The sequence below is a fragment of the Coloeus monedula genome (genome assembly GCF_965178545.1).
Source record: "Coloeus monedula genome assembly, contig: HAP1_SCAFFOLD_103, whole genome shotgun sequence".
NCBI lineage: Eukaryota > Metazoa > Chordata > Aves > Passeriformes > Corvidae > Coloeus > Coloeus monedula.
In genome coordinates this window covers 617,981-628,566 of record NW_028120800.1, presented here as the reverse complement: position 1 = coordinate 628,566, position 10,586 = coordinate 617,981, and positions in this window count along the sequence as shown.

The window sequence follows — 10,586 nt, the reverse complement described above, 5'->3', positions numbered from 1 at the left end:
CACTAAGTTTGATAACTCTTCTACTTAACCGTGACCCTACGTGCCGGGGCAGGGCAGCTCAAACCCAGAAAGCACACAGGGAAGTGTTTTACCATGTACAGCCCCGTGAAACAGAGTGGGCCGAGAGGCAAGAACTAAAACGCAGGGGAAAGCAGGGATTAGATACAATAAAATGTCGGTAGGGCCTTTTTTAAGCTGAACCTAAGTCGATCACTACATCAGGTTGAACTCTATGTTCACTTCCAAAGACATATGTCTTTTCAAATCCAGACAGCTGGTTTAGAACTTCTGTGTTGCTGTTTAGACATCAAGCTTTGGGGCTGAGGTTTTTTTATTCCCAGGTGCTTGCTGGCAGTAAAAATACACTTCACATCTGCAGTGTGTGCACGTGGCTTGGGCTGTGGATTCTGGGGCAAAAAAAATTCAGGAATCAGGGAAAGAAAGAGATGGAAAAGAGAAAGAGAAAGGGAGTGTGAAGGGAAAGGGAAAGGGAAAGAAAGGTGGAAGAGAGAAAGGGAAAGGAAAGGGAAGGGAAGGGAAAAATTAGACATAAAAATAATATTAAACCCAAAAATAAAAATAAATATGATGCCGCTCCCCATCCCGTTCCCCAGTTCCCCATCCCATCCCCCGCTCTCCATCCCGTTCCCCCACTCCCCCATCCCGTTCCCCCGCTCCCCCATCCCGTTCCCCGTCCCGTTCCCCCCCGTTCCCCATCCCGTTCCCCGTCCCGTTCCCCATCCCGCTCTCCCGCTCCTCGCTCACCGCCCGGGCCCGTCCGTGCCCGCCCGCCCCAACCGCTCCCGCCGATTCCAACTGGCCACGCGCAGCCCCGAGCCGCCTCCCCATTGGCCAGCCCTCGGCCCGCCCCGCCTTCCCATTGGCCGCTGGGCCCGTCAATCACGCGGGAAACCCCGCCGCCCGCAGGCGCTGTCCCACGGCGGCCGCTGGAATGCGGCCTGGGCACATCCCCAAGGGAAAAGGAGGCACAAAATGAGGAATTGGGAAGTAAAAGGGGAAGGCTGCGCAGCGCCCGCGGCGCCCCGACAACGAGGAGCGGCGCCCCGACAACGAGGAGCAGCCCCCACTCCTCTCCCCATCTTCGTTTTGCACCCCCGAGCCCTGCACGTTATCAGGGAGCAGCCCCAACCCTCTCCCATCATTAACTCGGAGATATTCCATGGTTTTTCCAAACTGCTGAATTTATTGTGCTGAAGAGCCGCTTCGTTCAGCACACACCGGTCCATAGAGCTGCATAGAAAAGTGCTGAGATACAATTCCAGGCTTCCCCAGCCCATCTCCAGGTGTCACCCCCAGCCCTCCCAGGGGCTCCCAGTTCCCAGGGCAGAGCAGAACCAGCACCCAGCCAGCAGCTCCTCGGTCCTGCGAGGTGTGTGGCACTTCCAGAAGTACACGATGCCTTGGAGCAAGGTGGCCAAACAATTCCACACCTAAACCCTTCAATCCCTGCACGTCAAGGCAGACTCACAAATGCCCAAGAATTCGCACCTGCCATGGAAAAGTTAAAAGATCAACGTCTGCCTGAACTGCATTTGCAGAGTCCAATTGCACCCATTTTGCTCTGCCTCACGCTCGCAAATTGCCCGGAACGTGCTGTGTACAACAGCCTGGAAACCATGAAAAACTCCTGACACTGGTATCCTGACGCCTCTTGCAGACACCCAGCTCAGGGAAAGCTTTGCAGCAAAGCACATCCCAAAGGAGCTGTTTTCCCCGAGGAAGCCCAGCAGCGGCAGCGCTGCCCCAGAGCACAAAGCAGCAGCTCTGCTGGGGAAGAGCATCCTTCAGTTCCTCTGCTGCTCACTTGACCAGAGAGCTGTTCCTAGGCCACATTCACTGCCCCACCCTGGATGAAATACCTGCACCCCCCCTTCCAAGTGCTCACTGCTCCCTGCTGTTCACGTGACCTTTTCTACATCAAACTACCAGGAACAGTACCCAGACAAATGGAGACCTTTCAAAAAAAAAAAAAAAAAAAAACCTGGGTTTGCATAAATAAGCACTGAACCTAAAAACTTTTATGTTTCCAGTATTCCAACCATGTCCAGATGGTGAGCAGGTGCTAAAAATAACAACAGAAAAGCACAAAAAGACACAAATCTTCCTTCTCGACCTTCAATATCCTCAATTCAGGAAAATCACCAAACTCAACAGCTCTATATAGAAGGGGAAAAAACCCCACGTGTACTTTGAGCTGGTGAGAAGAACAGGAACCTGCAGCAATTAAGGCTGCACAGTCCACAGCAGCGAGAGCTCAGCACACGTCCAGACAGGCAATTCCAGCACCTAAATTAAAAAAAGAAGAAAAAGTTGATTACTTTTTTTAAAAGTTACTCTAAGTTAGTAAAACCAAACCAGCCTTTGCTCTTGATTTTGGCTCACTGATGCACACACACACACACAAGAAGCCAATGGTCACACAGGGCCCCCTTGCAGAATTCCTGATCCAAACCCTCGCCTTTCCTGCCCAGCACTGAGGGAAATCTGACAGAGGATTCATAAAGAGCCCTCGCTGAGAGCAGTCATCGCCCCAGGCCTTCAGGCTTGGCAAGATCCTGAAGTGAACGGACCCAAATTCAATTCCTAAATCTGAATCTCTGACAAGTCCTGTTAGAAAAACAGCGGACAGTCCATCAGAACACAGAATTAAAAGGCTGCACAAGGAATAACAGAAGCTTTTCCAGGAATAGCACAAGTTCCTTCTCTCCCTCACCGGTCCGGGACCGTGAGACCGAACCTTGGGCCCCAGGAGACAGGAGAGCTGCTATCAACACCCGAACCTCCCAAGCGTTGTTATTGCTCAGAGAGCTGCGCCGGCACTGAGCTACTCCCATGCGCCTGCAGGGCTCTGGGGAGGGGCAAGACGACCTCCCACTCCTGCCTGGAGAAATTTCAACACCCTAAAAAGTCATTTCCCTTCTCTCTCTCTGAGCCACGGCCAAAGCAGCTGTGTAGAACGACCCGGGGGATTTATGGGAGGGCTGATTCTCTCAGGAAAGACCCCAGACCCTGAGGAAACAAAACCACCCCAAATTTCCAGCTGAAAACACGCTGCCTCCTGAACGGGAGCGCACAAAACTCTCTAGAGCCAGACAGGAGGTGACAGACCGGAAAAAGCCAAAAGATGTGCTCTGCTTGCATGCACTCTCTGACTGGTAATTCCACAGGAAATTCCCCACGGATCGTCAGCAGTCGCCTACAACTTGTCCTCTGCAATCATGACTGCCTTGGCTTTCTGTGGAAGCGTTTCAAACATCCAGGGAGGGTTCAGGGCCTCGGCTGGCTCGTTTATGGCTCTTCCTGACAGGCCCAGGCCAAACCCAAGCACCCCCCTCACTGCTCCAGCCCCAGGTTCAGGGAAATATTGATACGGCTTAGAAATACTCTCCTTCCCTGAAACTCAGTCCCTCCCTGCGCATCCCCGGAGAGGATTTACTCTGTCCTTTGTTCCCGACAGCACCTCTCCAGCACAAGTCCCACTTCACACAGACACTGACTAAGCAGACCTAAGGCAATGGTTCCAGCAGCAGCTGCAATCCCGAGCTCCCTGTCTCCTGCACAGCTCATCCAAGCACTCCCAGCAATCTCACCTCGGCCCAGACACCCTCTGTCCTCAGAGGGAAACACAACCCGATGGCACGCAGCTCTGGCACCACATTCCCTCTTCCCTTCTCCCTTTTTCCAGCACACCAGGCTGCTGGCAATGGCATTCCCATGGCAGTTCATCCCAGCACAGAGAAGAGGAGCCTGTGACTTACCCACACCATGGGCAGGACAAGGGGGGCCCTAGCTGACAGGGACGGGTTCTTCTAGCACAGAGGTTTCTGAGCCCAGAAAGGAGCCTTGCTTTGGCTTCCCTGACTTATTCAGCAGCCCTCTGGAAACACGTGGCAGGGAGGGAAGCTGCTTTTCCTGACACCATTCAGCTGCCAAAACCAGTAACCCCTCCACAGTGCTCCTGCAGCCTTGCCTGGCCCTGGGGCCATAGAGCAGGAGCCTTGTGGGCATGAACCTGCCCCTGATTCATCCCCTGAGCAAAACCCGCTAGTGAAAGGTGGTGAGAGCAACCAGGGCAGGGGTGGTAAGCAAATCTGGGACCCCTTAGGAGAGGCCTGTGCCACCAGAAATGTAGAATGGTGTCTTTCAGTTGAAGGGGACATACAGTGTTCATCTAACCCAGTTGCCTCACCAAACACGCTATCTGACATACAAAATAATAAGCAGAAACCTTATTTCTGATATTTCCTCACTTCTAAGTCTCAGAACTTGCAACTAAACCTACTCCATCTGAAAATCTGCGAATGTCATTTATTAGATTATTTGTAATCGTCCTCGCTGCTGAAGGGTTAACATGGTGTCCTTACATCCTGATGCTTATAAATAATTAAGGACACAGCAGAATTCTTCACTAAAATCTACTGTAGTCTTTTCCAGAACTGATTTCTAATCCTTTCCAAGACAGCTGCACAATTTATTATTAAAAAAAAAAGTGCTGAACCATATTTCACAACTTGCCAGCTGCCTGCCAGGGCAGAGGGGTGCATGGCTCTGGCAGGGAGGGCACAGCCTCAGCACCAGCCTGCCTGGAGAACCTAGCTCTGCTCAGTGCCTCAAGCAGCAGTGCCTCAGGAAGGACCCTTTCCCAGCCCATCCAAAAGGACATAGGCACTTACTGGTCTGGCCACAGGGAGGGGGTGAGTGCTGCAACGGGGAGGCTCCTGCACAAGTTTGGAGTGGGCAAAGAAGGCACAACTGAGAAGGAATGGCCACCTCAGCCCCTCTCCTTCATTACAGCTCTGCACCTTCCCCTACCTGTAGGTCATAGGGAGAGGTGACAATGGGCACTGAGAGAATTAGTTGGCTGAGCAAGCTGGTGGGCAGAAGGTCCAAGAAGCTGACTTGCAAAAAAACCCCAAAACCTAGAACAGTTCATCGTGATTAACCACATATCAGAAATGCCTTCCTCTCTAATGGTAAAGCCACTGACACACTTCTTCTTCTCTTGCTTTGTCATTTATCTCGTAAATCAACCCATCTGCTTTCAAACCAAACGTGCCAAGTAAATATGAAGATTATTAGGAAGCCTTTTTATTTCCCTAGAGCAAATTAAACAGCTGGAGGTTACATTTTTTTTAACATTGCCAAGCTGTTACCAGGCGTAACAAAAGGCAGTTGGCTGCACACACAGCCCCGCAATGTTTCACTGGGCTGATGCAGCAAAATCAAGGAACTTGTGCCTTGCACCCAGCTGCAAATGCCAGAGACGCACCGCTGATTTTATGGCAACTGTCACACCAGGAGAGCTGATCCTCCCAGACAGTGGAAGTACACAATTAGGTCACATTAAACATCGAGAAAATGCCACAGCAGTTCCACATGCCCACTACAAGGGAGTGACACTGGAAAACAGTTCCTAGCTGGCAAGAGCCATCCCAGCATCAGTGCATAATAAACTGCTAAAAGTTTACAGATGAAGTCTGAGGGTGCAGAAGCGTGAGCAATCACCCAAACAGAGGGATTCGTAACATTTTCCCACAAGGCAGAGAAGTAAGACAGGCAAGCACCAAAGCCTGGTTTATTCCCCCTGGGAAGCCACCGCTACCTCCTGTTCACAGAAACAGAGGGGCTGGGTACAGCATTCCTTCAGGAGGGTTTCCTTTAGGGCCAGAATAACAAGATGAAGCAGTGGTGCTCACAGCAGAAGCTTCAGACTTGTGTAGGCTTTTTTTCCATGTACAACACCAAGCTCCTAGCCTTACCACAGGAGCAAAAGTGTTTGCAGTGTCCTGACCATTGCACCCACACACTACAGAGTACGTCCTTGGCCAGAGGTGGACTAGCGAGAAAAGCACAGCCCACTCTGCTTACAGAAAGCCTTTTGCATCCTGTCAGCACCACCTACGTTCAGCTTAGTCCAGTCTTGCACACCTGAAATCAAAGGTAGTTATGAAAGGCAGCTGTTGTCACAGATAACAGACATTCTGTTGCACAATTATTTGGTGCTCGCCACAAATTGCACCGAAACAACTTCTATGCCATTGCCACAACAGTGGTAATTCTTTAAAACATGAATAAAAGGGCTCTGTACAGGAGGGCAATGCTGCATGGGGAGAGAACACACCACACCATGTAAACTTCAACACTGTGAGAAGTGTCAGTCTATGTCTTTTTACTCCCATATACTCCCATGTATCTTGAAACTACTTGTGGAGTCTACTGATTACAAAAGCATGCTTAATTTTGCCTGTGATCAAAGACACGGCCATGATGCAGCAGCAAGCAGTGCACCTCAGGGAAACGTCACACAGTTTTTGGGATGGTAAGTGGGCAGCACAGCTTTCTCAGCACATGAATTAACACCTCAATTCTTTAAAAGTTTCCATTTTACCAGTTTCTTCACCAGCACTAGTTGTCGTGATCAGCAGTCCTGTTGCAATATCTCCTCTGCATGCATCCTCACAGAGCATCCCCATGGTTCGCTCCCCAACACAAGAGCAAGGCTATTCTTTACACTTTTAGGTCAGCCCTTTAGCACAGGCCAAGAGCAGCAGCTCATCCCAAAAGCAGCTGTCAGAAAGGCACAGGCAGATACGCATGCAGGAAGTAACCTCCTGAGGTACTGCTGCTGCACTGCCCGTGACCAGGTCTGAGAGCAAAGCCACGCACCAGCACATGCTAAGAACCAAGCTGAGGGCTTAGAGGAAACAACCAACCTCCAGGATATTTTGAATTGTGAAACTTAATTTAAGCTACAGCCCAGAACAAAGAAGTTATGACACCCTCATAAACCAGATTTAGTCTGCTCTGTCATGGCACAAGATTACAATGTCACACTTTCACAGAATGGTTAAAGATTGGAAAGGGACCACTGGAGGTCACCTAGTTCCCAGACATGCAAGGGTCCCCCAAAGCAGCTTATTGAGGATTGTGTCCAGATACCTTCTGAATACCTCCAAAGAGGGAGACTCCACAACTTCTCTAGGCAATCTGTTCCAGTGCTTGGGCATCCACACAGTGAAGCTCTTGCTCATGTACATCAGTTTCTGCCCGCTGCCTTTTGTACTATCGTTGGGCAAAACCCAACCAGAGCCTGGCTCCATCCTCTTGGCACTCTCCCTTCAGATACTGATAGACTTTGATGAGGTTCCCTCTCTGTCGTCTCTTCTCGAGGCTGACCAGGGCCAGCACCCTCTGCCTTTCCTCACACATGAGATTCTCCTTAATCATCTTTGTCACTCTAAGCCGGACCCTCTCCAGAGGCTCCATGTCTCTCCTGTCCTGAGGAGCCCAGAACTGCACACAGCACTCCAGATGCGGCCTCAGCAGGGCCGAGCGAAGGCGCGGGGTCCGTCCCTCCCGGGGAGGCTCCGGCGGCCTGTGTGAGGGCCGGGCAGGAGCGGGGCGCGCCGGCCGCTCCCTCTCGCGGCCGCGGGGCTGCGCTGGGCTCGCAGCGCTGCGGCTGCCGGGCCCTCGCTCCCGGCAGGGCCCGGCCTGGGCCCCACCGCCCGTGCGGGAGCACCGGCCGCCGGACCCGCCTCCCGGGACACAGCCCCGCTCCCGCCCGACCCCGGCCCCGCTTACAGCGCCTCGAGCCCTAAGTGACAGCTGGGCTTCGCAGGACCGAGCGCCATGGAAAAAGGGAATCCAGCCGAAATCCGCACGCCTCACACTCCCAAGCTGTAGGGTGGGCTCTGATGAGAGCAAGAGCTCATCAAGACAGGCCCAGCCTAACCTGGGGGAGACCTGCGACAGAGGAGCTTGAATGTCCCATACCTGGGAAAGCAACAAAAAGCCTTAACCCAAAATTATTTAAGTAGTTCATATTCAGCATAAGTTTTCCTCCCTAATTCCCCATGCCCTCCCCACGACCCCAGCCAGCCTGGGTTTTGTAGAGTAATTTTAGGGCTCCGTGTTTCTGACCAGATCTCATCTACCGTGACATGTGACAGAGCCCAGTGAGTGGAAGGCTCCAGCCCACAGATCCCCAAGAAAATCTAAGATTTCCTTGCTGCTCATGCAGTTTTCTCAGACTCTTTGTCAAAAGTTATTGGTGGCTATTTTTTAAATGAAAGGAGTAGAGAGAAAATAGCTTTGAGGCATATTGGGCTAGCATATTGTTCAGACTCTGTACAGGAACAATAAAGCTTTTAGGATCCTTTGATTGACATATATAATGAAGGTAGCTGTCAAACCTTTGTGCAGCAATTTTATTTTGTATTGACAAGCTATTTCACTGGCCAGGGTTTTGCATAAAAGGAATAATTCACATTGTTGTGGTGCTGCTATTTACAGAGCCTAGAGGACAGTGGCATCACTACAATATAAAGATTAATATTCAAATTTCTTTTGAAATACATAACTCTGTATGCAACCTATCCTACGTGCGCATCTTCATACAGGGAGAAAGGCATTGTTCTGCAGAGAGAAGGGGGCCTGGAGCTGCTGGGGGTTGTTGTTCATTCACTGATTCATCATGTAGCTTTTGAAAAGCCACTTAGTCACTCTGCAGTTGAATGTTTCTCTCTGGAGAGCAGAGAACAAAGCCTCAACACAAACTGCCATCACTGTTACCAGTCAGTGGCAGAGCTCACAGAGCCAGCATGGGGTCAAGGGGCTGCTCTGAGCAGCCCTTGTGTGCACAAAGCCCAGGACAGCTGTGCTCCTCCCAAAGAAGCTTCTTTCTCCTGCCAAAGCAGTGGCAGGGTCAGCTTGGGCTACCTGAGACAGCAGTTGCTGCTTGCCCACTACCTTTCTTTGATTATGAACAATAACTTGCCAAGAAATCACTAGCCTCAGAGAAAACAGGCAGAAAGCAAACGAGAGGGCAAAGCAAAACATAAAGGAGAGGGGGGGAAAAAAAAATACACATAAGCAAGGATGACTCTCACACTGTATTTGCTATGCAGTCAAGCCCACAAGTGGGTTGTGTATCTGAAGGTGGAAATACAAAGACGTGTCCTGTTCCCTGGGGAAAGGTAAGCAACTTCTCAAATGATCTTTAGAGGCTATTATCAGTCTCGCACTAGCACTGACATACCCTGTGCCCAAAGCCACAGCATGCACACACTGTATCCATAAAAAGAGATATTCATAGCTCTGCAGCTCATAGAAGTGCTGTGCCCGTGCTCTGGTACCAGTATCATTTAAAACAAAACAAAACAAAAAAAAGTTTGAGTTGCAAGTGAGGGCATGGAAGAACTTGCACGGCAAGAATTTGGAAAGAGCATGGTAATCCAGCTTGGTCAATGGGCACACAATTTTTTAAGAGTGTACCACGTTTGTTTGTTCAGTCATTCCTATATTCATTTTCAAGTCCAGAGACAGCAGCTTCATGTCTAGCCCCAAAATAACAGCACTGTCTGAGACAAAACCAGCTTGGTCAGGGGTACCAGAGCTTTTCCCAGCCCGTTTATGTAATAAAGCATTATATACAACTGTTGGAAAACATACCAGTTTAAAAATCTTTTATCTATGACTTTAGCCAGGTTTGCTCATCTTTGCCCCAGGGGAAGGGAACTGAAGCTTCTTTCCAGGGCATTGTTTCTCTAGGTGAGGCCTGATGGGCTTAGCATTTCAACAGACTGGGAGTAGCCCCAACAAGATAAAGCCATCGATGGAACATCAACAGAACCAACAGAACCTCAGTGGCCATCTAGGAACATCTACCCCAGACTCTGCCTCCGGCAAAGACTGATAAGAAATTCAAGCAATGAAGATCTAATTAACATCAGAAGCGAAGAAATCCGGATCTAATAGGAGAGCAGATACTAGGAACTACACAACTTGAGACCAATGAACACTGACCCAATTAGTTTCTGTGAGTTTTGACTGCAAAAAAGATCTGAAAATTCTAGTAAAGATCATGTGTCATGGAATGATTCTCCGCACACCCGGGCTATGTGCGGATGAGATGATTTCTGTGGTACATCCTGGCCAGAGAAGAAAGTAGTGCCTTGACTCTCTAACATTAAAAATGTTGTTGGAGGGCTTTTTGTTTTTCCTGCAGTTTCAGTGACACAACCAGGAAGCAGAACAGGAGCTATATGTCCCTGTTACTTGGGTCCTAAAATACAGAGAAAGAAGACAGGGCAGAAAGCAAAGAAGAAAAACAGCTTTGTCCTCATTCACATGATAGCCCTGTAAGGCTTTAACCCAAAAGATGTAACTGTATAGTGAAACATCTATGGGGGACTCTCTTGCCTGGCACAGAGGGGTTCTGCAGATAGACTTCCAGGGTGGGGAAAGAGTACCAAGTCGGCAACACAAATTACTTCAGGCCAAACTCCAATACATAACTAGAGATTCCATAGATACATCCAGCCTTAAGCCCAGGAGCAATACAGGTGGAGAGAACGGAGCCTGGGTGATTAAAACTACCTATTTAAGCAGTTCAAGGTAGCTGGAAGCAGCACTGGTGCCTCTGGGTTTCTCTGTTCATTATTTAAGGTGAACATAAAAACACAGAGTGCAGGAGCCCAAGGATGTTCCTCACTGGCTTCAAGCTGGCAGTTTGCTAAAAGCAGCGCTCCTTGGTTTCCTTGGTTTGCCGACCAGCAGTGCCACCT